A 26,587-nucleotide genomic window follows, 5' to 3' on the forward strand; every position below is an offset into this window, starting at 1 on the left:
TCACTATACCCCTTTTTTAAGCCACCATTGGAGAAAAAAATTATAACAATAAGACAGGACAAGAGGGCTACCATTGTTGACCAATCTCCCTCCAATAATAAGAATGTTGGAGTAGGACTTTGGTCTTAAATAATAACTTTTGTTTTACAACATAATTTTTGCTGCTATCATGTCTTCAAACAGAAGGTAACACAGAATTCGGATAAACAGAGAAGTGGATAAAATTAAAGTTGCCCCAACTATAATGAGAACAGCTTCTTTGGATAAAAAGGGGGGGGGTGGGAGTGAGTATTAAAGTCTAGGAAAGGAAAAAGATTTTCACAAAGATCACAGTTTTTTACTGATATGACCAAAGTGAGAAAGAAAATAGATCCTCATTAAGCAAAAGTAAAACGTGCATGAGATTCTGTGCAGTGTAAGAGAATCATTCTGGTTTTTGTTAAGCCTGCTTCTTGTCTTCAAACAGTATCTTCCCTGGAGCACAGCCAAACCAGCAAGGATTATGGTGGGTACATCAGTGCGTACATCTGAAAGGACTGGCGGACAATAGAGATTGTTTGCCTCTCGGAAAGTTTTAATCCTTCCTTCGAAACCTACAAATTCTGCTGCATATCCCTCCACTTTTATTCTTACCATCAGGATGCTTTATGTGTGCAAACAATCCTTGATAGATGTTTAGCTTAGAGCTGAACTCAACATTTGAGTCCCTTACTTGTATGAGATGCTATATGATTCAGGAGAAAATGAAAAGACAAAACAAATCTAATTTCCTCTCCATTCCTCTCAAAAGATCTCAAACGCCTTTCAAGTTTTCTTGTATCTTAAAATAGTGTTTCTTTCACCCCAGAATATCTCTCTGGACTAAAACTGTTTAGTTATTAAACCATGAACTTTAAAGTTAAATTTTAGATCCGGGAAGAATATGCTGTGTACCCAGAACATCCAGGGGACAGTTAAATGGGAGGAATCGAATTTCTTAAGTTTAGAGGGGCAGTTTATATTTTGTAGCATGAGATCGTGTATGTCATGTTGTATGACGGTGGGGCTATCTGAGGTGGCGTGGGAGATGAAGTAGAAAGTGCCTTCCCTTGTTGTTGCCTCTGACAAGGTTCTGCAAGCACCCTAGTGTCTAAAGGCGTCGGGACACTCAGTTCATTGTGTCAAGAAAAGAAACCTCACCGCTCTGTGCACGATCGTGTGAATGAATATTCAGCACCTCCAACTCAGATTCACGGCTAATGATCTAGATTCTGAATTTTCAAGGGCCGATTGTGTGGCCTCCTTCTTGCATGCTGCCTTTCTTTTTTTAGTAGTTTCATTATTTGTTCACACCTCCAGGAGAAGAAGTGGAGAAAGAAGATGAAACGTAAATTCATCAACTTTTTTCAACTACATCCTCATTGCCAAACTTCTCTGGTTCCAAGAGGGCTTGTGGGAGAGCACAGAACAGTTGGGGGAGCAATCTTTTGCTGTGCTAACAAAAATGTAACACAGGGCACACTTCCTCACATCAGGACCAACTGAATCCTCTTCAAACAGAAAGACAGCATCCAAAGTTAATATTTGACTATGGCACTGAAAGGAAAAAAAAAAAAAAAAAGCCTGGCTAAACCCAGGATCCAACCATCTGAAGGTTTCAATTACCCAAGTGCTGACCTGAGCAGAGAGACTGCAGCACCATGTGTGTGTGTGTGTGTGTGTGTGTGCGCATGCGTGTGTGTGACACATACAGAGTGTACGCAGCTGAAAACGGATTGGCTCTGTTGCCTCCTTCCACAGGTAGCCTTAAACTAAGAGGCATGAGATTTCGTTTTTTCTTGATGACTTTCATATAGTTTGCTGGCACCATTTGGTAAGGCCTCTTAGGAGGCATTTGGAACTAAGGCCATACACAGGACAGCCAGTGTTTCTGATGCCCTTACGGGTACAGTCATGAGAAACTGAAAGTACGCCCATGCAGAGCTTTTGTTTATTGGTGATGGTTTGAGGAATACAGAGCCCACAAGCAAAATTGTGAAGTCGAGGGGACTTCTCTTGACACAGGCCTGCCTCTCTTTTGAATCCTCCTGTGTCCTGATGGTACCACCCCTCACCCCCGCCCCCTGTCATAGTGCCTGGCTCCTGTCCCCAGCCAAACAGGGGAGGGCGATCCATCAGGACGAGTGAGATCCAGTCCGTAAGTGACAAGCTTAATCTCGTCCACGCCTTCGCATTACCCTCAGTATAAAAGTGCAGACCTCTCAGCCTGACTCCCTCGCTGCCCGCTCCGCCCTCCCCTTCTCTTCTCCGTCTCGTCTCCAGCCACACGAGGGTCCTTTCCTTCCACAAGCTCTGCTCCCTTCTTGCTGCTGGGCCTTTGAACACTCTGTTCTCCACGCCAGGAACACTCTCCTTCCTGCTCCCCCAGCCATCTCCCAGGAAGCCGGCCTTGACCCTGCAGCCTTGCTCAGCTCTGCCCCTCAAACCCTTTCCTAGATTACCCGTGCTTCTCCTTTGAAAGTCCCCATGTCAGGGTTGGTCTTTCATGTCATGTTGTGTTCCCTCCTCAGTTGTCAGCCTGTGAGTGTCTGAGCTCTTACGTGTGTACTGCTGCAGTCCCAGCACAGAGCATGGCCCACAGCAAGTGCCAAGTAAATATCTGCCGTGCTCTTAACTACACTTTATTGTTTCCCATGTGTAAGGGAAACCTATTGCCCTGACCACATCAATTTCTGCAGGAGCCCTCTTTCTTAGTCCCTCCTCAATGTGCATCAAAGCATGTGACCTTGCATTTCATGGCGTAAAGTAATTGGACAACTGCTAAATAGCTGACACAGGAGATTTGATCCACAGGCCAACAGTGAACTGAGACTTGGGGCCTTGTTCAAATGACAATATGGGCCAATCAGATTCCTCTCTGGAAAGTCTGGAATTGGGATATGAGCATTAGTCCCATCATTAGTGGATGTCAGAGATAGCCAGTCCTGATATACATGATATATAGAGAATTGGATGGGGCCGTGTGGGGTCTTGTATGGCTACTAAAGTAGAGAGCTGCTTGAAGCAGAAGAGCAGAACATATAGTCAGAAACAGACGTGAGAGAGACCAGGTGTCATTTAAGACTGAGAGAGACCAATTCCAGCTCCTGATTTTTCTAGTTCCCAGTTTCTGGGATTTCTGTTCCTTGTAACCAAAGGATTTGTGATTAGAACCCGTTGCCTCAAGATTTCTAGGCCCCAAGGACCCCAGTTAGTCCTTCCAGGTGAACCCAAGAGGAAAAACAAGCAACACCTGTTGCCTCCTCCCTTTGGTGGGAGGGGAAGCAACAGGTGGTGCTGATCCCTGGGGGGCTTCTGTTACCTCCACAGTCCCTCCCCGGGGATGACCCTGACTGAGTACCCACATGGCAGCATGACTGCTCAAAGCTGAGCACCTCTAATGACTGGGGATGCAAGCAAAGGTGCCCAGTGGTACAGCTTTGATCTGAGTGTTCAGAGCCATGTAGCAACCAACCCCATATGCCAGGGTTTCACGAGTCGAGGCTGGAATAGCAAGCCCCTTAAAAGTGAAGTTCTGGGGGCTTCCCTGGTGGCACAGTGGTTGAGAATCTGCCTGCTAATGCAGGGGACATGGGTTCGAGCCCTGGTCTGGGAAGATCCCACATGCCGCGGAGCAACTAGGCCCGTGAGCCACAACTACTGAGCCTGCGCCTCTGGAGCCTGTGCTCTGCAACAAGAGAGGCGGCGATAGAGAGAGGCCCACGCACCGCAATGAAGAGTGGCCCCCACTTGCCGCAACTGGAGAAAGCCCTCGCACAGAAACGAAGACCCAACACAGCCATAAATAAATAAATAAATAAATATAAATAATTTAAAAAGTGATGAAATTTAAAAAAAAAAAAATGAAGTTCTGGTATTCAGTAATGCCAAAGATTCACTGAGAGACAGAAAGGAATAATACTAATATAATGATGGCATTGAAATACGTTTTATGTTTCACGAAACCCTTTTACTTAAATCACCTCATTGGATTCTTGCCGCAATCCTCCATCTATTCGGTCACTGAGCTTTGCTAATTTTATATTCTGAACTTCCTTTGATTCTGTCTCCCTCTGATTCTGTCTCCCTCTGTTCTTCTATTCTTATTTCCTTAAGAATAAAGTTCAATGTGAAGAGCCTTGCAAAGTCACGCTAAGAATTCTGAACTTTATTCTTAAGGTAATGTAAAGCTCTGGCCAAGATTTGAGCAGGACAGTAATGTGTTTAGATTTATATTTTGAATGCATCACGGGGCTGCAGCGTGGATAATGGACTAATGGAGGGGAAGAATGGAAGCAGGCACGTCGGCAGCAAGGCTGCTGCAAGCACCCAGCAGAGAGACACCGGTGGCTTGGACGAGGTAGAGAACTGGGTATGAGGGCGGAAAGAAAAGTGCCCAAGTATCTGACTTAAGCAAGGTGGGGATGGTGTTTCCATGATAGAGGATTAAGTGACGTCCAAACAATATCTAAATCACACAACTTCCATTACTTTTGAAGGAATATCTACTTTTATTCTGATGATTTTATGGGTGTATACATATGTCCAAACTTATTAAATTGTACATTTTAAATATGTGCAATTTATTATATGTCAGTCAAACCTCAATAAAGCTGTTAAAAATGGAAAAAAAAATACATGTGGTCAGTATTTGTGGTCTAAGTAGAACCTGAAGAAAAATCAATGTTTAACCAAGATAGTATTTGAAGATCAGGTGTGTAAATAAGTTAGTGAAGATGCCCTGGAGTGTGAGTTTGACCTTCAAATGTCTAACATTTTTTTGTGGCTACTGTGAGGAAGTTTCCTGATTTATTTTTACTTCATCTTTACTAGGTTGTAAACAAGGTGTATTTATTTTCTTGGTGATCAATGAAACCCTGGCCATTTCCTCCCTAGGGTACTTTTAACCATGAGAGTTCTGCCTTCCATGTTTTAGGATGTTCCACTAAAATTTATGAACTTAATACAGAAATTTTATGTGTCACATATTTCATTTGAGTTTTTGATAGTTGCAAATGAAAGTTTCCTTATCTACCAGTTTTATGATATTAAATAAATCTCCACTTCATCATTCATCCTTGAAGGCACTATTTAAGCTTAATTATCCACATACATGGGCCACAGTCAACATAATAACAAAAAGAAATAAGAAAAATGATCAGGGCAATATATTTTAATGTACTGGGATTTAGCTTCCACATTTCTTGAAACATAAGATTTGAAGGTATAATGACTAGTCCATCAATCCTTAAAATAGCTTTTTAAGAAAAATAGTATGGGGCTTCCCTGGTGGCGCAGTGGTTGAGAATCTGCCTGCTAATGCAGGGGACACGGGTTTGAGCCCTGGTCTGGGAAGATCCCACATGCCACGGAGCAACTGGGCCCGTGAGCCACAATTACTGAGCCTGCGCATCTGGAGCCTGTGCTCCGCAACAAGAGAGGCTGCGATGGTGAGAGGCCTGAGCACCGTGATGAAGAGTTGTCCCCACTTGCCACAACTAGAGAAAGCCCTCGCACAGAAACGAAGACCCAACACAGTCATAAATAAATAAATAAATAAATAAAAGAACGTGAATTTCTAAAAAAAAAAAAAGAAAGAAAAATAGTATGAAGACAATGCTCAGAATGGGAGAAAATATTTGCAAACAAAGCAACTGACAAAGGATTAATCTCCAAAATATACACACAGCTCATGCAGCTCAATATCAAAAAACAAACAACCTAATTCCAAAAAAATGGGTGGAAGACCTAAATAGACATTTGTCCAAAGAAGACATACACATAGCCAACAAACACATGAAAAGATGCTCAACATCACTAATTATTAGAGAAATGCAAATCAAAACTACAATGAGAAGAAGAAGAAGAAGAAGGAGAAGGAGGAGAAGAAGGAGGAGAAGGAGAAGAAGAAGAGGAAGAAGAAGGAGAAGGAGAAGAAAAAGAGGAAGAAGAAGGAGAAGGAGAAGAGGAAGAAGAAGGAGGAGGAGAGGGAGAAGGGAGAAGGGGAAGAGGGAGAAGGAGAGGAGAAGGACAAGGAGGAGGAGGAGGAGGAGGGGGAGGGGGAGGGGAGGGGTGGGGAGGGGAGGGGGAGAAGAAGAAGGAGAAGAAGAAGGAGGAGGAGGAGGAGGAGGGGAAGGAGGGGAGGAGGAGAAGGAGAAGAAGTAGAAGAAGGAGAAGAAGAAGGAGGAGGAGGAGAAGGAGAAGAAAAGAATAAGGATATAAGAGTAAAGAGGAAGGGAAGGAGTCATCAGCATACAAAGGAGATCAACAAATATCTGGACATTGGGAAGAGGAAGGGAGCATGTTGACAGGAGAAGCATCCCTGATTATCCCCCAAAAGAAGGGTTCCAGAGTCAGCATTCTCAGGAGAGCCCTAGGGAGGCTCTGGGCTCTGAATCTTCAGGAATAGAAGGCAAAGCTCAGAGGAGGACCTGAAAACTGGGGACCTAATTAAAAATCTCTTTAGAGAACAGCTGCACTCATCATCCCTATCTCCACCTCCACTCTTCAATGCAGAACTGCACCCTTACACACCACCCTGACATTTACCCTCATGCTCTTTTCTAAAGAAATGAAATAAATTGAGATTCCTAGTTAGCAGGTCATGCCCCAGAGTAAAGTCTCCCCAGTTCTGGAAATTAGAAGTCACCTGCCAGTCATTATATCATATCCCTTTGTCTAAGCATGAACAGGCAACCAAGGATCACAGAATGTGTAAATAAAATCAACAGCACAAAACAGAAGGATCAAAATGAACAGCCCTCAAAAAGAACAGGGAGAATTGGAGAAACAGAAGAGGACTAGTTAAAATTTTTCATCAGTATCCTCAGGCTATCAATGAAGATATTGCATCCATAAAATAAGAATTGGAAGCTACCAAAATAGCAGATGGGAACAAGAGGTCAGATAGGGCTTCCCTGGTGGCGCAGTGGTTGAGAATCTGCCTGCCAATGCAGGGGACACGGGTTCGAGCCCTGGTCTGGGAGGATCCCACATGCCGCGGAGCAACTAGGCCCGTGAGCCACAGCTGCTGAGCCTGCGCGTCTGGAGCCTGTGCTCCGCAACAAGAGAGGCCGCGATAGTGAGAGGTCCGCGCACGGCGATGAAGAGTGGCCCCCGCTTGCCACAACTAGAGAAAGCCCTCGCACAGAAACGAAGTACCAACACAGCCAAAATAAATAAATAAATACATAATTAAAAAAAAAAAAAAAAAAAAAAAAAAGAGGTCAGATGATTCAGAGAGAAAATGAGAGAGATCTCTGTAAAGGTAGTAGATTTCTTATAACTAATGATTAAAAATCAGGATATTTTTGAGTATATGCTGAAAGCACATTTGCCTTTTAGGCTGGAAACGTTCTCCAAACCTTCAGCTGTTTAGTGACAGTTCAATCAATAAACAGACACAATGTAGGAAGAATAACTTGATACAGGACAAAAATGCTATCAGCTTTGACAATGTGAAATATACACTGTCAGAAATAGGGAAGCAGAAGAGAAGGATAAAGATTGAGGTAAGGCTAAGAAAGTTGTACCTTCTTTCATAGGGTAGAGTCATGAGACTGTCTAAAAAGGTAATGGAGTAAAAGAGGGAAAAGAGGTAGTGGGGGAGCAAGTAGAGCCCTAATTATCTTATTTATATTTAAAATACTATATTAGCATCTAATTAGGGATAATACAATACACTGAGCTATAGCCCCATCTTTCACAGCAGGGACCTTTTAGATACTGCCTAACATTTCCAATCAAAGTAGGGGCGTAACCCTGTTATTTAGAGTTCTGATGGGAACTACCCCTGGAACTGGAAACAGCAACGGATAAGAGCAGATATTTACCTCTGGAGAGTGGGAGTGATAAGACCAGGAGATATTTTGCCCACAACAATCCTTCTGGAATATTTGGATTTTTTACCATGTTCTTGAATTATTTTCACACATATTTTAAAAATTCTGAAGTGTGTGTATAGACTTCACACTGAAATATGAAGGATCTACTGCCCATCAAATATTATGAGTGACTCATGGGATCTGGGGCAATTTCACATACTTTATCTTATTTGATCTATAACTAGTGAGGAAGGAGGTGCTGCTTTCTTGTAGCAGGGAGAAACCAAGACTTGGTACATTTAGTTGGCTCCCCCCATGCACCGAGGTGATAAGTGGCAGAGGTAAAGCCTGAGCTGAAGTCCTCTGATGCTACCTTCAATATTCTTTCTTCTGTACCAGTGGTCCTCAAACGTTTGGTTTCCGCATTCCTTTATACTTTTTTTTTTTTTTTGCAATATTCCTAAGATTTATATTTACCAAATTTTAAAATCAAATATATAATATAAAATAAGGATGAAAACATTTAAGTGTATATGCTCAATGTAAATTAGATCTATGAAATCATATACTAGGGTGTAAACTCATGTATTAAACCTGAATATGAAACAATGAACAAACTAGTGTCATGGCAGTTAATCAGTATAGAACCTTGCTGACTTTTCTTTTTTTTTTAATTTTTTTAACATCTTTATTGGAGTATAATTGCTTTACAATGGTGTGTTAGTTTCTTCTGCATAACAAAGTGAATCAGCTATACATATACATATATCCCCATATCTTCTCCCTCTTGCGTCTCCCTCCCACCCTCCGTATCCCACCCCTCTAGGTGGTCACAAAGCAAGGAGTTGATCTCCCTGTGCTATGTGGCTGCTTCCCACTAGCTATCTATTTTACATTTGGTAGTGTATATATGTCCAAGCCACTCTCTCACTTCGTCCCAGCTTACCCTACCCCCTCCCCGTGTCCTCAAGTCTATTCTCTACGTCTGAGTCTTTATTCCTGTCCTGTCCCTAGGTTCATCAGAACCTTTTTTTTTTTTTTTAGATTCCATATATATGTGTTAACATACAGTATTTGCTTTTCTCTTTCTGACTTAACTTCACTTAGTATGACAGACTCTAGGTCCATCCACCTCACTACAAATAACTCAGTTTCGTTTCTTTTTATGGCTGAGTAATATTCCATTGTATATATGTGCCACATCTCCTTTATCCATTCATCTGTTGATGGATACTTAGGTTGCTTCCATGTCCTGGCTATTGTAAATAGAGCTGCAATGAACATTGTGGTAAATGACTCTTTTTGAAGTATGGTTTTCTCAGAGTATATGCCCAGTAGTGGGATTGCTGGGTCATATGGTAGTTCTATTTTTAGTTTTTTAAGGAACCTCCATACTGATCTCCATAGTGGCTGTATCAGTTTACATTCCCACCAACAGTGCAAGAGGGTTCCCTTTTCTCCACACCCTCTCCAGCATTTACTGTTTGTAGATTTTTTGATGATGGCCATTCTGACTGGTGTGAGGTGATATCTCATTGTAGTTTTGATTTGTATTTCTCTAATGATTAGTGATGTTGAGCATCCTTTCATGCATTTGTTGGCAATCTGTAAATCTTCTTTGGAGAAATGTCTGTTTAGGTCTTCTGCCCATTTTTGGATTGGGTTTTTTGGTTTTTGATATTGAGCTGCATGAGCTGCTTGTAAATTTTGGAAATTAATCCTTTGCCAGTTTCTTCCTTTGCAAATATTTTCTCCCATTCTGAGGGTTGTCTTCTAGTCTTGTTTATGGTTTCCTTTGTTGTGCAAAAGCTTTTAAGTTTCATTAGGTCCCATTTGTTTATTTTTGTTTTTATTTCCATTTCTCTAGGAGGTGGGTCAAAAAGGACCTTGCTGCGATATATGTCATAGAGTGTTCTGCCTATGTTTTCCTCTAAGAGTTCTATAGTGTCCTTCCTTACATTTAGGTCTTTAATCCATCTTGAGTTTGTTTTTGTGTATGGCATTAGGGAGTGTTCTAATTTCATTCTTTTACATGTAGCTGTCCAGTTTTCCCAGCACCACTTATTGAAGAGGCTGTCTTTTCTCCATTGTATATTCTTGCCTCCTTTATCAAAAAATAAGGTGACCATAGGTGCGTGGGTTTATCTCTGGGCTTTCTATCCTTTTCCATTGATCTATATTTCTGTTTTTGTGCCAGTACCATATTGTCTTGATTACTGTAGCTTTGTAGTAGAGTCTGAAGTCAGGGAGCCTGATTCCTCCAGCTCTGTTTTTTTTCTCAAGATTGTTTTGGCTATTTGGGGTCTTTTGTGTTTCCATACAAATTGTGAATTTTTTTGTTCTAGTTCTGTGAAAAATGCCATTGGTGGTTTAATAGGGATTGCATTGAATCTGTAGATTGCTTTGGGTAAGTATAGTCATTTTCACAAGGTTGATTCTTCCAATCCAAGAACACGGTATATCTCTCCATCTGTTGGTATCATCTTTAATTTCTTTCATCAGTGTCTTATTGTTTTCTGCATACAGGTCTTTTACCTCCTTAGGTAGGTTTATTCCTATGTATTTTATTCTTCTTGTTGCAATGGTAAATGAGAGTGTTTCCTGAATTTCTCTTTCAGATTTTTCATCATTAGTCTATAGGAATGCAAGAGATTTCTGTGCATTAATTTTGTATCCTGTTACTTTACCAAATTCATTGATTAGCTCTAGTAGTTTTCTGGTAGCATCTTTAGGATTCTCTTTGTATAGTATCATGTCATCTGCAAACAGTGACAGCTTTACTTCTTCTTTTCTGATTTGGATTTCTTTTATATCTTTTTCTTCTCTGGTTGCTGTGGCTAAAACTTCCAAAACTATATTGAATAACAGTGGTGAGAGTGGGACAACCTTGTCTTGTTCCTGATTTTAGAGAAAATGGTTTCAGTTTTTCACCATTGAGAACGATGTTGGCTGTGGGTTTGTCATATATGGCCTTTATTATGTTGAGGTAAGTTCCCTCTATGCCTACTTTCTGGAGAGTTTTTATCATAATGGGTGTTGAATTTTGTCGAAAGCTTTTTCTGCATCTATTGAGATGATCATATGGTTTTCTCCTTCAATTTGTTAATATGGTGTATCACGTTGATAGATTTCCGTGTATTGTAGAATCCTTGCATTCCTGGGATAAACCCCACTTGAACTTTATACTCTTAAAAATTATTAAGAAGCCCAAGGACATTTTGTTTAAGTGGATCACACCTATTGATGTTTACTGTATTAAAAGTTCAAACTGAGATCTTTTAAAATATTTATTTATTAATCCATTTAAAAACAAAATAAACACCCATATAGTAACATATATATTTTAATAAATATAACTATAATTTCCAAAACAAAACATAGTCAAAATGGGGACATGTTTTTAAATATTTGTAAATCTCTGGATTTATGGAAGACAGCTGGGTTCTCATAACTGCTCTGCACTCACTGTGTTGTGATAGCACGCATCAAGTAGCTTCTGGGAAGACTCCACTGTACAGATAAAAAGGGCAAATAATGTCTTAGTATAATTAAGAAAATAGTTTTGAGTTTATAACACCCCTGAAAAGGCTTCATGGACCTCCAGGACCTCCAGACTCTACTTGGGATTCCACTTTTTCAGGAAGTTTTCCTTGGTCTCCCCAGGAAGAATTCAATCAGCTTCAGTGTTGTTCCCACAGTTCATCCCTTGAGCCTCAAGTTAGTCCTAATGTTTGTATAATAGTTGTTGACAAATCCACATCCTTTACTAAGCTGTGAACTCATCTCTGGTTCGGTCCCCACTTAGTGCCTAATACAGGGAGATATAGTAGGAAATAACCACTGTGGGATAAATAAATAAACGAAGCCCAACACAATGTACCAAAATACCACAATAGTATGAGCTAGAGTGTCCCGGTAGAGAAGTAGGGCAACCAAGCTAGAATACAGTGGCATTGTTAAGAAGAGCTAGCAAGTTAAATGAATGGGTTTGATTTGCATCTCTGCCACTTACTAGCTGTCTGACTTTTGAGCAAGATAGTACATCTCAGTTTCCTCATCTGTAAAATAAGGATAAAAATAATTCCGACTTGTAAAGCTATTGTGATGGTGACATGTGATAATTTATGTAAAGTTATTATCTTTATAATGCCTGAAAAATTATGAGCACTTTTACATTTATTATTACGTCTATCACTGAACGGGCAAAGCTGGCACTCTATCTCCACCCTTTGACTAATAAGTGGGGCAAAAAAGGGGGAAAAATACCTCACTGGGAAGAAGATCTTGCTCAATGACTATTTATTCAATGAATTTCAAAATATAAAATATCAGATTTTGAACTGAAGCAAATTTCCTCTAGCTTACTTGGAATTAGCAAATCATAGACCACAGGGGAAAATTAGAGTAATGACAATAGATGATTAGAGAATAAGAGGTGAGACATACAATTCATGGATGTTTGTATAGATTTTTCATAGCACTTTGTTACTTTGAAAGGATTTCAATAGTGGTAATCAGTCCACTTGTTTGGATCCTAGTAAATACATGAAAACTCAAGTTAGGTCTATATTCTGAAGTCTCCTTTAAGGTCATTGGAGGAAGATGGTCTGATAATGGCTTAGGACAGTTCTTACTTAGAGCAATTGGAAATAATGCCATACATTTTGAAGGCAAGTTTCTTAGTTCAGCTTTATCCTATACTTATTGAGTCACACTGAGAATAATTTATTGCAGTCAATCCTCATTTAACTCCTAATTTTAATGATGTGTAGTAGCGCTGAATGTTCACTTACATGGTGTACACTCAGATGTACCAAAAAATGCAGTTTCTTTATTTCATTATAACTTTTCAGATTTCTTAAGTCCCCACATCTTTGGGGGGTTGGAGAGTGTGAGGGTGGCCAGTGGGTACGTATTTTGTTTAATCTGTAGATGTTAATGCTATCCAAACATTTGCACTATCTCTTCAGATAACTCAGCTTCTGCTTGGATGACTTCAGGTAAGTGCTCAGCCATTCAGAAGTCGCCTCCCTCCTCTGTTCTTCTCTTTGAAAGCTTCTGGGTGTAGAAAAGGGGGCTGAGGCTTTGCAACCTTATAGGAGGAGCTTAGGGGAGATGCAAGGGGCACTGATCCTTGGACTGGTGACTGCTGAGGTGTGACAGATGCTGTCTGACTTTTGAAGGTGAAAACTTAGTTCCCAACACTGGAATCTGGTTCAGATTATTTGCCTCTAAGTCTTCAACTCTTTAGCTTCCCCTCTCTGTACCTAAGCCTCTGCTGGTCTATAGGCTCTTTCTGCACCCTTGGGACCCTTCAAGGAGAGTCCCCTTTAAGGTCACATATGTGAGCAGGAGGAAGCAGTTGCTCACCTCTTGACCCGTGTTGTCCTCTGCCCCGATGCCATCTCCTTCACGCCGTCTTTGATGTGTATCAAGCCACAGGCTGGAGCTTTATCTAGGGGCCACAGCCTCTTCTACACTAACCTCAGAAAAGTAAGACATTAGTCCAAATGTCCTTCAGCTTCCATATACCTATCTGGGTGTTTCTAAAACCTTACTTACTAAGCCTTCAACCTCACGTGGGAGATAGGAGTGTGAGTTTGATTATCTGACATCCATCAAACTTCTTGTCTTCCTTGCCTTGGACCAGAAAGGGCAGGATTCAGCCTTTCTGCTTCCGCTGTGTCATATCCTCTTTTCTCCTCCCTCAGCCATCCTCATAGCTTAACTCTCTTAAGGGGGAAGAGCTATCCTCTCTGCACTATGGAAGAAAATCTATGATTTGAATTATCATGGCTTAGTCTTGATAGTTAAAGAAATTTAGAAAGTTCTTTCTTTCTGGGCAAAATCTGGCTTAAATGACTATTGTCTTTTTGAAAATCCTATTTTAATGTCAGAGGCTAAATTCTAACCCTAGGAAAGCCCTTCGCATTCATTCCTTCCATAACATTCTTAAATCCTCTCAAGGCAAATGGATGTTTCTGGAAGAAATAGGAAAATATATGAGAAAATCTAATTAATATATTTCAAAAATATCCCCCATTATGAGTGATTGTCATTACTCCGAATCCAGGCAATATTATTGGACAACATTAATTTGCATATTAACTGAGAGCTTTCCAACTGCTTTTGAAAGGCTGAAACAGCCAAAATTGTTAGTAGAAAGCAGAATCAATTCTTTGGGAGTTTCAAAACTAATGCTTGCTGAATATAGGAATACTTTTCAAAAGTTCCCCTAGAATTCCCTAATTCCTGTCAGCTAACGAGACATTTGATGTTGGATGACTCACCATTATCTTGAATTATTTTTTCTAAAACTAGGCTCAGAATCTTTCTTTTAAAAAATCTAGCCTGCTTTCTTTATCTTTTAATCTTGTTAATGGTACCACATTTCTCCCAACCTGACAATCATCTTCAGCGCATTTCATTCAAACCACATTTGAATCAGTTATACATATACATAACTGATTCACTTTGTTATAAAGCAGAAACTAACACACCATTGTAAAGCAATTATACTCCAATAAAGATGTTTAAAAAAATAATAATAAATCAAAAAAAAAAAAAAAACACCACATTTGAATGGCAGGTACCATGTTAGCCACTGTGGTTTGTCTAGGGCACAAACTCCACCCTCAGGGAAACTTCTATATAATGTCCTCTATCTAATCAATCATTAAGTCATACAGATTTTTCCTTGGAAATGCATCTCATGTTTCCTCTTGTCTCTCTTTTCTACTGTCACCATGTCCTCACATCTGAATCACAGCCAGGGCAGTTTGATGGCCACCCCCTCCACACCACCTTTGTCTTGCCGCCCAGAACACATCATCTTCTGATACTTCTTAACCTCACTGTTGTTGGTGCTCAATAAATACTTCTTAGATTTAATTCAGTTTTCCAATCTGCACATAGATGACTCTGACCAGCATAAGAACCTTACCTTATCCAGAGGTAAGGAGAGAGGATGGTCTGTAATGTCAATGTGATTTCATTCATATGGAGCAACCATCCATGCTTGCCCCCTCCTCCCACTGGGTGGTCCACTACTGCCTCAGGATACTGGGTCAGATGGATTCCTCTTTGGATCATTCTGGCATGTTTTGAACTTCTTTTCTTCGTCTTTCTATGGATGCCTTATTGCATAATAATTTCTTAGTGCCTCTTTCTTCAGTGTTTTGTGTCAGCCACAAATTTAATCCTATGAATATGTTTTCCTTGCTATCATTTCATTCTTACTGTCTCAGAATATTGAACTGCAGTGTTAAGGAATGGTGATACTATTGTCTTAAAGACTGCAATGTAATGTGATTAATGGCTATGTTCGTCACTGGGGAAAGAGGGGAAAGAGCAGGGTGTTTGGTATCTAGATTCCAGAACCACTTCTACTTCAGAAAAACTCCCACTTCCCCTTGCTCCCGTGTGAGTTCTTAGATCATCATGAAAAACACAGAATACCACTACATCTCTTCAGAGAAAAACTTGCAGTTTTCTCAGATGGTACAACTGTTGGTAAATAAGCTTATCTTTTTTGAATGGAGGGAAGGTCTTTCATGCCTATTGGCTCCTTGGGTTGGTGGGGGTAGAAAGCAGAGATTTTTTAAAGGAAAGCCTGCTCTTTTCTTTAATAAAGAGAAATATGGTAAATGAGGAGATAAAGACTGAGAAGTTGTTGGAGCACAACAAGCCACAGACACCAATATTAAGGGTCCCCTGCAAACCCCACCAGGCAGTTTCAGTCTTACAGAGAGCTGTTCATTGTCCCTTTGTGTATTCTGATGCTTTTCCCAATCTTTTTTGATAAGATTTTTAATATGTAAGTAACATAAACATCATACAGAAAAAAATCAAAATAGAGATGAGAAAAAAAAAATCAACAAATACAACTTTTTCTACATATAAATGCTTTCCAGGTTTTTTTCCTCTCATGTATATACCTCAATAATATTCTAGCCTCCAATAAACGTTTGTTGGATAACTAAATTAATTGAATGACTAAAGGCTATAATCATACAGTTATACAAGTTGGTGCTCTGATTTTTTTTTCCACTTTAATTAACATAACCATTTTATTTTTCAACACTGTTAGTCATTGCCTTCCTTTGAGTGGATATGACACAATTTACTTAATAATTTCTATATACTTGGGGAACATTTGCATTTTTTCTCAGTTTTTCTATTATAGATAACACTATGATGACAAGAGTATTCCACATTTTGTGGGCCACTTCTTCTGGATAGATTCTCTAGATCAGGAGTAGGCAAACTTTTCTTGTAAAGGGCCAGATAGTAAATTTGTTTGGCTTTCTAGGCCGTATGGTCTCTGTCTCAGCCACTCAGCTCTGCTGATATAATGCAAAAGCAGTCATAAATAATACATAAATGAATGAGCATGTCTGTGTTCAGATAAAACTTTATACATGTGCAATGAAATTTGAATTTATTTAGTTTTCAATGGGTCATGAAATATTAGAGTTTTAAAATTTTGCTTCAACCATGTAAAAACTGTAAAAAACATTCTTAGTCCACAAGCTGTACAAAAATAGGCAGCAGGCTAGATATGGCCAGATGGCCTATAGTTTGCTCTAGAGTCCAGGGATACTGAGTCAAAGGATACACAACCAGCCAGGTCCTTGCTGGTAATTTTGATGGCTACCTTCAACCATATTTCTTGGTTGTTAAACTTCCAAGTTTAGGTATTTAAATAAATAGTCAGTGTTTTCATCCTGGACCACATAATTATTAAGAGACTATGCAAAAGAGCCATCCTTGCAGTCTGTTACCTCTAGCCAGTAACCATTTTCTTGAAATTGACTTAGAGTGATGAGATTGTATGAGAGATCATCTGGTCCAACCTTCTGCAGTGGCCATCTGAAGCAAGAAAAGCCCTAGTTAAAGGATGCCCAGCAGGAGCATTCCAGAATTTCAGCAACTAACCTTAACCTTCCCAGTTCAAACACATTTCATTCTAATTCTTCAGTTGAACCTGAGAACACCTGGCCAGCTGCCACCTTCAAACACTAAGACAATTATTAACTTAATAATCCCTCTGCATTTCTTTCTCTATCCTGAGTTGATAATGATGAACAAGAACTATTTCCTTTTCTGGATTGTGAAACTGAAGTATAAAAGTACCCGTTTTCTGATTGCATGGTGATTCAGAGAAAAGGAAAACCACATTCCCTGCTTCTAGGGCTAACTGTCATGGCCATAAATTAAAATTTATTAAGCATCTACTGCTTACATTCCATTGTGTGAGGCAAAATGCCAATTAGTCCCAATCATTACAGTACATTTTTTCAGTTTTTTCAATTTATTAAATTGTATCCTGGATGATTAGATTGCTTCAGGCCATAAGTACAAAATTGAAAATATTTAATTAGGACGCATATAACAAAGCAGCAGCAGTTAAAACCTGGTGCATTAAAATATCAGCTTGACAGTTACTATTCTCAAAATCCAGAAGGGGCAGATTTACAAGATGTCCTGAGGGCCAAAGGACTTGGTCAGACCAAGAAAGACAGTGAACTCTTTACAAAGAGGAAAACCTTTCCCCAGAGTTCTCTATAGATGGAATTTGGGGCCCAAGATTTGTGATGGCTTATCTTCCAGAGCTTTTTTAAGTTATTTCTTAAAGATATGAAGAAGGTATTTATTCTTATTCCAACTAGAAATTAAGAATCTTTCAAATAAAAATACTCATTCAAGAACTCTTCTTTATATAACCACCCCCCCATGCTCTAAGTATTTTTTTTTATGAGATGTTTGTATAAACCAGGCCATAAACTACATACAAAGAAAACAGCATTTCTCTTTATGGGAATGTCACAAAAGTTAAGACCAAAGTTACTCATGGCTGAGGATCACTCATGGGTAGAGTGGTATTCCACAGAAATCAGTTTGAAGAGAAGAGTTAGGAGGGGGTTTGCTTATCTGTATCTTTACAAATAAAAGAAGAAATCAAATGTGAGCTTAGTAAATATGTTACTGGTAGTAAATCATATTGAACTGGTGATAAATACTACAGAGAAAAGAGGTAATTTCAAAATAGCTTTAAAAAAATAAATAGCTTTGATTAGATATTTTTAAAGATCAAAATGATGAAACTTAATAGGGACATTTAATAGGATGAAATCCAATAGGAACAAATATAAAAGGATATACCTACAGGGCAATAAAAGTCAACCAAGAATACAAATGCAATATAGGAAAGAACTGGTTAAGTCTCCACATGACAGAAAAGAACTCGGGCTCATATTTGACAATGAACTGAATGAAATTAATAATAGAGTGTCATTAGGAGATAAGCCAATATAAATTTAGGATATTTTGATGTTTGTCACCATGTCATAAGTTCAGATGTGTAAAAATCATTCTGTGTTAAACCCAAATAGCATGATTCTGAAACAATGCCTGAGAACTACCTGGAGATTCTTTAAAACAAAGACTCCAGCACCCAACACTGCAAATATGACATGGTAAGTTCTTGAGAAGGGTCTCAAGAAACTGTATTTTAAACAAGCTTGAAACATGATTCGTATGCAGGTTAGTCTCTGGACAAGGCTTTGAGAAGCATTACTCTAGAGGGTGATCAATTCTTTTTTAGTCACTCTGCCTGCAGTTCAGGTATCTACCCTTGGTATGTGGTGCTGATGTGACTTTCAGTTGAGTGATCTGCTTACTGGGCTTTGTACAGACCTGAGAATTAAGGCTATCTACAAGCGATCCACTTCTGTTTTTTTATTTTTTTAAAACACAACTCTTTATTAAAACAACTGCTCAAATGATATACACTATGATCAGAATATTCCTCTGTCCTCTGAGCTTCTTGAAAGCAGGGACTGTTTTTGTTCACCCTGGTGGCGTTAGTGCTTAGCACAGTGGAGTTCAATTATATTTTTTGTAGAATGTTAAGCACAATGGTATTGATTTATTAATGTTATAAGATATGCTATATGATATATAACATATCAGTATTAAAGAAATATAAATCTTTAACAGAGTAAAAGAGGTTGCCACTTATATTCAAGCTTTATCACTATGAATAGAAAACTTTTTCTCACTTATTCTTGTACTCCACATTCACTCATTTCTCCAGCTCTGGCTGAGGGCTTCAGAGCTGTTTTAGATTACCTTAACAACTGATTATAATTTATCATAAAAAGGTATTGAATGCCTTCTTAAGAAAAACACTGTGTCTCACTAGCCTCCCTACAATTAATTCTCAGTCCATTCAGGTCTAAACCTGCCCTCTCAAGAAAAACTTCTTTCCTTGCCCTGCGGGTGGGCTTGGCCTGGCCTGGCACTCCCCCACAGCCCTGCCCTGCCAAACCCAGAAGGCGTGCAGTGCACATAGGGGACACCCCTTGAACATCTGGCTCTGGTGACCAGGGAACTTGCATTTCTGGGCCCCACAGGGCTGAAGCAATCAGAGAGACAATTCTTGGCAGACTGCCACCCCAGGGCACTGCACAGACAGCAGACTGAAACACAACACCAGTGTTCATGTGACCACTCCTTCAAGACGGGAAGAGGTAGCTGCTTCACCTAATACATAGAAACAAACAGAGAGTCAAGAAAAATGAGAGTCAAGAATATGTTCCAAAGGAAAGAACAAGACAAAATCCTGGGGGGCGGGGGGGATCTTAGTGAAATAGAGGTAAGTAATTTACCTGATAAAGAGTTCAAAGTAATGGTCATTAAGATACTTACCAATCTTGGGAGAAGAATGGGTGAACACAGAGAGAACTTTAACAAAGAGACAGAAAATATAAGAAAATACCAAACAGAAATCATAGAGCTGAAGAATATAATAACTGAACTGAAAAGTACACTAGAGGAGTTCAACAGAAGAGACCAGATGAAATTGGAGAAAGGATCAGTGATCTGGAAGACAGGGCAGCGGAACTCATGCAAACACAGCATCAAGAAGAAAAGAAAATTTTTCTAAATCTCCTTAAGGGACCTATGGGACAACATCAAGCAGACCAACATTTGTATTACGGGATCCCAGAAGAAGAGAGAGAAAAGGGACAGAAAAGCTATTTGAAGAAATATTGGCTGAAAACTTCATTAACCTGGAGAAGGAAACAGATATCTCGATTCAAAAGTCTCACTGAGTTCCAAATAAGTTGAACCCAAAGAGATCCTCACCAAGACACATGATAGGTAAAATGTCTAAAAGTTAAAGAGAGAATCCTAAAAGCAGCAAGAAAGAAACAACTTGTTACATACAAGGGAACCCCCAGATTTTTCAGCAGAGACTTTGCAGACCAGATGGGAGTCGCATGATATATTCAAGTGCTGAAAGCAAAATAACTTCCAACCAAGAATACTCTACCCTGCAAGGTTATCATTCAGAACTGAAGGAGAGATAAAGAGTCCTCCAGATGAGCAAAAGCTAAAGGAGTTCACCACCACTAAACTGGTCTTACAAGAAATGTTAAAGGAACTTCTTTAAGATGAAAAGAAAGGGTACTAGTTAGTAACAAGAAAACATATGAAAGGAAAAATCTCACTAGTCAAAGTAAATATATAGTAAAGGTAGTGGAGTAATCACTTATAAAGTGAGTACGAAGGTTAAAAGACAGAAGTAGTAAAAATAACCATAACTACAATAATTAGTTAAAGGATCCACAAAATAAAAAAGATATAAAATGTGACATCAAAAACTTATAACATGTGGTGGAGGGAGTAAAAATGTAGAGTTTTAAAATGCACTCAAGGGACTTCCCTGGTGGCACAGTGGTTAAGAATCTGCCTGCCAATGCAGGGAACATGGGTTCGAGCCCTGGTCCAGGAAGATCCCACATGCCGTGGAGCAACTAAGCCCCTTTGCCACAACTACTGAGCCTGAGCTCTAGAGCTCACAAGCCACAACTACTGAGCCTGTGAACCACAACTACTGAGCCTGTGTGCCACAACTACTGAAGTCTGCGCACCTAGAGCCCATGCTCCACAACAAGAGAAGCCACCACAATGAGAAGCCTGCACACTGCAACAAGGAGTAGCCCCCACTCACCGCAACTAGAGAAAGCCCATGCACAGCAATGAAGACCCAACGCAGCCCAAAAAAATAAATAAATTTATTTTTTAAAATATACTCAAATGTAACTTAATATCAACTTAAACTAAACTGGTGTATATATATATATATATATATATATATATATATATATATATATGCCTCATGGTAGCCACAAAGCAAAAGCCTATAGTAGCTACAAAAAACAATAATGAGGATGGAATCTAAACATAACACTAAAGAAAGCCATCAAACCACAAGGAAAGAGAACAAGAGAAGAAGAAAGAAACAGAGAGAAACCACAAAAACAGCCAGAAAACAATTAACAAAATGGCAATAAGTACATCGCTATCTACAATTACTTTAAATGTAAATGGTAATAAGTATAGACCTATCTATAATTAATTTAAATGTAAATGGGTGAAATTCTCCAATCAAAAGACATAGAGTAGCTGAATGTTTAAAATATGCTGCCTAAAGAGATTCACTTCAGATGTAAGAACACACACAGACAGAAAGTGAAGTGCTGGAAAAAATGTTTCATGCAAAAGGAAGCCAAAAAAAGCTGGGGTAGCTATACATATATCAGACAAAATAGATTTTAAAACAAAAATTGTAATAAAAGACAAAGATGGGCACTACATAAATGATAAAGGGTCAATCCAACAAGAAGATATAATATTTGTAAATATTTATGCACCCAACATAAAATCACCTAAATATATAAAGCAAATATTAACAGACCTAAAGAAAGAAATTCACAAAAATACAATAATAATAGGAGGCTTTAATACTCCACTTAATCAATGGATAGATCATCCAACAGAAAATCAATAAGGAAACATTGGCCTTAAATGACACATTAGACCAGATGGACTTTATATATATAACCACCCACACGCACATGCACAAACACACACACATATATATAGAACATTACAAATCATATATGTGATAAGGGGTTAATATCCAAAACATATAAAGAACTCATACAACTCAATAACAAAAATACAAACAATGTGATTAAAAAACGGATAGAGGGTATGAATAGACATTTTTCCAAAGAAGACATACAGATGGCCAACAGACACATGAAAAGGTGCTCAACATCACTAATCATTAGGGAAATGCAAATCAAAACCACAATAAGATACCGCATCACACCTGTTAGAATGGCAAGGATGTGGAGAAAAGAGAATCCTTGTGCACTATTGGTGGGAATGTAAATTAGTGCAGCCACTACTGAAAACAGTATGGAGGTTCCTCAAAAAACTAAAAATAGGAGTACCATCTGATCCAGCAATTCCACTCCTAAGTATATAGCCAAAGAAAATGAAAACACTAATTTGAAAAGATACATGCACCCCAATGTTCATAACAGCACTATTTATAATAGCCAAGATATGGAAGCAACCCACAGGTCCATCAACAGATGAATGGACAAAGAAGATGTGGTATATATATATACAATTAAATATTACTCAGCCCTAAAAAAGAATGAAACCTTGCTGTTTCCAACAACATGGGTGGACCTTGAGGGCATTACACTAAGTCGGACAACAAAAGACAAACACCATATGATTTCACTTATATGTGAAATCTAAAAATACAAAACAATCAAACAATCAAAACAAACAAAACTCATAATAGGTACAGAGAAAAGACTGGTGGTTGCCAGAAGGGAGGAGGTTGGAGTGTGGGAAAAATGGGTGAAAGGGTCAAGAGGTACAAACTTCCAGTCATAAAAAAAGTCAGGATATAATGTGCAGCATGGTGATTAGAGTCAATAATATTGTATTACATATTTTGTAACTTTGTATGGTGACAGGAGGAAACTAGACAAATCATTGTTGTACACCTGAAAGTAATATAATGTTATATGTCATTATACCTCAATTTGAAAAAGAAGGAAGGAAGGAAGGAAGGGAGGAAGGAAGGAAGGAAGAAAGGAAGAAAGAGAGAAAGAAAGAAAAGACTGCTTTCAATTTCTTCACGCTGTGATGCTGTGGTTATATTTGTATTCCAAGTTCCAAGGTCCCAGACCTCATGCTTTCTTGTTCTGTTGATTAGCACTCCCTCCTCCCCACCCCACGCCCCCGCACACGTTGAAACATACAGTGTTTGATTCTGGTTAATCTTCTTTGTCTAACCTCTCTTGTCCACTCTAGTTAAACTTCCTCCTACCCACTTACCAACTTCATTTGGGTGTCATTCTGTATAACTTGTTTTCAGATAACATATTAACTCATCTTCCCAAGTTTTCAGATCATTATGAAGTTGTATCTTTCTTTTTCCCCCTCCCCGTGCCACACTGGCACGTGGGATCTTAGTTCCCCGACCAGAAAAGGAACCCACGTCCCCTGCACTGGGAGCATGGAGTTTTAACCACTGGACAGCCAGGGAAGTCCCTAAAGTTGTATCTTAATGGGATTTCTCCTACCATGAATATTTTAGTGTTTAAACCAAACAAAACTCTTTTAAGACAAGTTATACTGTGGTTTTCTCATAAAGGCATCCTTGCTCACCACTGAAGTCTGAGCTTTAGTCAACTGTTGTAGTCAGTAAATCATTGTGAAATATACTTGTTAAAGTGGCATGTTTTCAGAAAAAAATTATGTCCCCTGGAGAAAGATTAATGATATTGTTCTGTAGACTAGAATGCTGAGGGTTAGATTTACTTTCTTCAGCTACATGAAGGGCTTCTTGGGAAGAGATGTCTGGTGACTAGTTTTCCATGTATGGAGAGAATAAAGAAGAAATTCAGGGCTTAAGTTAAAGCAAGAGAGCCACAAGTTTAACAGCAGGAGGAACTCAGCTGCAGCAGTCAACTGAGAACAGCAAACTCATTGGATTTTCATTTGCCTAAAAGCAGGACCTGGCTGAGAAGCTCTCTTGAAGCCTTATGGAACTGGATGAATGATAAAAAGAAAGCACAACTACATGGGTGAATATGGAAATGATTTTTCTCAACTTAAAACAAAAAAAAAGGAGAATTTGATACCATTGCATGCAAGATGATCAAATGAGATAGCAACAGGTACCCAAAGGACAAATGGGGTGATGACTGAAAGGACTGGCCAGTGACATGTTACACAGAAGGATGACAAAGGTTTGAACAAACTAACGTGCACCACAATATTCATTTGCTCACTCATTCATTCCACAATATGTACTGGGTACCTACTACATGACAAATATTGTTCTAGGCACTTGAACAAAATATAGATCCCTGACTTTGTGCAGTTTACATGCTATTAGAGGGACACTAAAAGTAAGTAATAAATATAATACATAAGTAAATCATAAGGTACGTTAAGACAAGAAAGAAAGGAAAAAGTAGAGCAGGTTAAGGTGAATTGTTGCTAAACCAAACTTGGGTCCAACTTGCCCAAGCACAGTCAAGTCAATCTACTGACTTGGGGTTATGGTGAAGGAAAGTGCAGCATTTATTGCAGGGTGCCAAACAAGGAATCCAGGGCAGCTAGTGCTTAAAACACCTGAACTGCACAATGGCTTTCAGGAAAGCATTTTTAAAGGCAAGGTGAGGGAGGAGGAGTCCCCAGGGCATGCGATCAGCTCGTGCACAATTCTCTGATTGGTTGATGGTGAGGTAACAGGGCGGTGTCACAGGGGTTCACATTATCAATCCCTAGGCACCAATCAGTCTGGGGGCTATGCGCTTAGGGTCATCGAGTAGTTAATTTGTTCCACTTGGTGGTGGTTTTAGCATCTGTAAAACAACACAGAAAATGTGCATCAGATACTATTATCTAGGTGCTCCAGAGAGGAGCTAAAGCAGAGGATTTGGAAGAGGGGTCTGTCCTGAGAAGGCCCCATAGTGTCCTGCTAGGTTACAGGATCAGGTGTGGAGAGGTGCGTGCTAAGTTGCAGAATTAGAGAGGTCAGGGCAGGCCTCGCTGAGAACAAAGATTTGAGTAAAGATTTGCAGGAGAGAGGGAGTGAGCCCAATGTCTGTCATTGGGGAAGACTGTCCCAGGCTGAGGGAAGAGCTAACGCAAGGGTTTTAAGGCACAAAGCACTTGAGGGCTTCCAGGGACAGTATGGAGGCTACGAGACTGGAAGGGAGTGAGAGAATAGAAAAAAGAGAAGGTTAGAAGTAAGAGGGGTGAAAACATCTCATGAAGGGCTCTGTAGACCTTGCTCAATGCTTTGAATTTTACTGTGAGTGAAACAGGAGCCATGGCAAGGTTTTAAGCAGAGTGACAGGATGTGACTTTACTTAAAAATGCTCACTCAGACTGCTGTGTTGGGAACAGGCAGAAGCAGAGTGACCTTCCCGAGGCTCTGGCAGCAAGACCACAGGTGGCAGTGGCTCCGATAAGTGAGGGGGAACTAACGTGATAGCAGGTTAGAAAGAAGGAAGAAAAATGGCCCAAGAGCTGCCATCGACAAGTTGTACCTATAAAGGAAAAATTCACACATTCCTTTCTTTTATCAAGGAGACAAAATAAACCACTGTATGTTTACGTTGAAATGTTGCTGCTTGCATAATTTCGCAAAATGACTGACAGCATTTGATGTAAAGATGGGCTTGCTCTGGCAGTTATCGTAGAATAGCAGAGTAATTTCTCTTACAACCTAAAACACCGATGTTATTTGTGTTTAGGTGGCAGTGATTACTTGGGCCTGCAAACAAAGTATACTGACTTAAAAATAAATTGGAAATAAAAATAAAAAATAAATTTGAAAGTAGAAAGCCATTGGGGGGCAGGGGAAAATGAGAAATATAAAATGAGTGTCCATTTGTATTATACACTATATTGGCAGGAGGGGGTGGTCAATGTCATGCCCATGGTATGAGAACAATCTTCCTTTCTTTTTTAATTTCATGATTTATCAAAAATGTCGGTGCTTGTATTGTGTTCTCTTTTTCTCCACTACCCAAAATGAGATGAGAAAAATGAGAACAAAGTAAAACCATTTACTGTGAACAATTAGATAATACAGATAAGATCGGGGGAAACCCAAATAATACAAATCAGCAAAAGTCCCACTAATAATCACTTTGAACATTTTGGCTTCTACAGTTCCAGCTCTCTCCTATGCTCAAGTATACAGAGTATCTTTTACATATACTTACATAAATAAAATTATATACATACAATTTGAGAACAGTCTTGCGACAGCATTCAGCTGGGATTCACAGCACCTGGCTTTAAAGGGGCCACTACGTGACAGTGAGCAAATCAGAACGTCCTAGACATTAAAACTAAATGGGATCCTAATGGTCTGCTTTGGCAGCAGCCCTTCCTGCTGGGGCTCCTCAGCTCTCTTTGTTTAGCTACCTTCCATCCAGCTTCCCTCAGCTAGGACCTTATCTGCCTCTTCTGGTTACAGCAAGAATTGCCAGGGCCCTTCAGAGTCAATGAGCACAGTCAGAGGAACTTCCTGCAGATCTGTGATGCAGGTGGTAAGGAGCTCTGTCATTCAGAGCCTGAAGGTGCTACAACTAAGCTGTTAAACCGTCTCCATCCTGACCAGTTTGTTGCCTGGGGATGTTAGATGTGGCCAGGAAGTTACAGAACCCGGACAGCATGGCCTCATACACGGTCATGTCCTGGGAAAGAGGAGGTCTAGAACGGGAAACAGGTAAGGATGTACAAATACAGAAAAACTAAAAACAAAAGGAAGAAAGGAGACAGAGTGAGAGGAGGGAAAGGAAGAAGGGAGGAGGGAAGAAAGAGAGAGGGGGGAAGGGAAG

General features: G+C 39.5%; 1 long non-coding RNA gene across 1 annotated transcript in view; it reads right to left on the reverse strand.

Moving 5' to 3' along the window:
* LOC103017622 (uncharacterized) overlaps positions 1-26,587 on the reverse strand; it is a 99,989-nt gene that overhangs the window by 7,738 nt on the left and 65,664 nt on the right. The window lies entirely within an intron of this gene.

The sequence above is a fragment of the Balaenoptera acutorostrata genome, chromosome 11, assembly GCF_949987535.1.
Source record: "Balaenoptera acutorostrata chromosome 11, mBalAcu1.1, whole genome shotgun sequence".
Lineage (NCBI taxonomy): Eukaryota > Metazoa > Chordata > Mammalia > Artiodactyla > Balaenopteridae > Balaenoptera > Balaenoptera acutorostrata.